The sequence below is a fragment of the Bombus pyrosoma genome, unplaced genomic scaffold (assembly GCF_014825855.1).
Source record: "Bombus pyrosoma isolate SC7728 unplaced genomic scaffold, ASM1482585v1 HiC_scaffold_4516, whole genome shotgun sequence".
Lineage (NCBI taxonomy): Eukaryota > Metazoa > Arthropoda > Insecta > Hymenoptera > Apidae > Bombus > Bombus pyrosoma.
Genome location: NW_025219753.1, coordinates 1 through 2,500, shown reverse-complemented (window position 1 = coordinate 2,500; position 2,500 = coordinate 1). Strand labels below are relative to the sequence as shown.

Here is a 2,500-nt window from a genome sequence, read left to right as displayed (position 1 = left end):
TAGATGGTACGAAATGTGGTACCATTTATTATAATTTAACAATAAAATTAATGACACTAATAACTCTGATTCCCTGTATTCGATAACGAATCTTTGTTTTTACAGGTTGTGATTGAAATGATATTTGTTTGAATTTATTTTTTATTATTTAGATTTATAGTAAATGGAATAAATACTAAACGACGCAATTCCACAGCCTAACCACATACTATGTGGAAAGTACGTCATGCACGATACGCTAACTCATCGTCAGTCGCTTACAAATTATTATAAAATCAATGGTCATCGTACTCATTGCCTTTCTCTCACCTAAGTAGCACCTGAGCATGTGAGTGAGATCCTGGCATTGAATATGGAAGGGGTTATACCTGAAAATCCTAACTAAAAAAACGTATTAGTGCATTTAATTTGTATCTAACGGACTAATCTTTCTTCATTTTACATTTTCGAACTTTATATCTATTACTATCACTGTATAGTCTAGGTTATTAATTTTATAATTTATCGAAATACTAATATTGAATTTATTTATATATGCTGAAAACAGCATAAATAAGATCAATGCAATATAATGATTCATTCAAATAATTGGCTCTATGAACTATTGACATTCCATTACGAAAGAGACAAATTGACAATGAATAAGAAATCTATTTAATAACTGACTCAAACTTAGATATTATTGCAAACAATTTCAGGCAATTCCTTCGTCAAAGCACATTTTCGGAAGTATAAAAGCAATGTTCAAAACTTGTTGCTTTGATTCCAAAATTTGCCTGTCGCGAAATTTCTTCTTGTACATAAAATTCCATATTTGTACGGCAGAATTGAACTTTACTATCTCTATATGTATATTTTAAATTAATACTCAAATTCGAAAATGAATGGCAAACAATTAAATCCATTGTGATAGTGCCGTCAGAGAAAAGAAGGTGAAATAAAAAATGATTTATTATCGTTATTATTAAATATGTAATAATTACAATTTTCAATACAACGAAGTCGGAGGGCATCCGACTTTATCACTACGAAATATTTAATTAAATCATTGCAACTCTCTGTAGATATACATTTTTAATACACTCCAACTTTAAAAGTGATTATAGTGAACATACATGTCTTCAATCACAAATATTCAAATTAATTGTTAATATAATATCATTTTTATCAGTTAGTAGTATTATTAATATTGTCAATATAAAATAGTTCATTATCGTGTAAATAACATAAACAAAAACTCGATATGCAAGAAGATCTATCCTGAACTAATAAATAATACATAGAAAAGGAAATTGTTACTACTTACGGGTATAATAAATACCCGCGTTCACTGTGCTCGTAAAAAATTCTACGTAATACAACCAATCACCCGTGTCGATTCGGACCTTTCGTCCTACGACATGATTGAGTGACCAGAAGGACAAAAATGCATGCGACTCATGCGACAAGATGCAAGGAACGTAGTCATCGATGCTATCTATGGTAGCCCAGGAAAAGTCGTCGTGAAGACCGTTATCAAGGAGGAATCATGCAATCCCATCATGGAAAACACTGTAACAATGTATGGAATATTATAATTTGCTCTTAAATATGACGTTAATTAATTGGAAAATTTAAAGCAGTGGAAGATTAATGTTTATTAATCTCTATTAAAATTTTAATGACAATATTCAAATTAGGAGTAGCAAATTGAAATACATAGCAATAGGAATTAAATAATTTACATATTACTTACATTCTTGGCTTTTGAAGCACCACTAGGTCCTTTACAGGAAGCAGGAGGAAGAAGAAGGAGTGATAAACCTTTAACAAAACATATGTCTTTTTATAGATATATAATTAATACATGCGTGAATAATTTATTTTGAAACTTAAGTAATGATTCAGCAAAAAAATGTTAAATAACGTAATATGGAATTCTATGAAAACCTTAAACTTTAATAACAATAAAAAAGTTAAATTGTTAGTGAACTCTAATTACTGTAACAACTGAAACTCTGATATTAAAGTATAAAATCAGACTTGCTTTCGTTATTTTGAATAATTAAAGCAAAATACAAGGAATAAAATTAATTGGAATACAATATGCAAAGATTCGTACATGCGTAGTTCTGAAGCATCACTGCGTCCTTTCCGAAGCACAGGAAAAAGTAGAAATTATGAAAAACTGAAAGAAAACATATGAAATATTATAATTTGTTCTTAAAAATATATCGTTCATTGTTAAATAAGTATAAAATAATGAAATATAAAACTCTGTTCAAACTTGAAATATTAATAACAATACAAATTGAAATTGTATTAAAATCTAATTACTATAAAAATTTTTCTCATTATATTATATTATATTATATTATATTAATATTTTCTCATTTCAATATACAAAAATATAACAACTTCGCAATAGATTGTTTTCTAATAACAATTAAATGATTTGCATAATTTGCTATATATTAATATAAAAACATTAATTAATTACTTAATAGTATATCCGATTATT

General features: G+C 27.5%; 1 long non-coding RNA gene across 1 annotated transcript; it reads right to left on the bottom strand.

Moving 5' to 3' along the window:
* Positions 1-1,055: 1,055 nt before the first annotated feature.
* Positions 1,056-2,169, bottom strand: LOC122577402. The gene is made up of 3 exons (XR_006320253.1): positions 2,102-2,169; positions 1,736-1,803; positions 1,056-1,551 (listed from the first exon to the last, which is right to left on the bottom strand). It is a non-coding gene; the product is annotated as an uncharacterized LOC122577402 (long non-coding RNA).
* Positions 2,170-2,500: the final 331 nt, after the last annotated feature.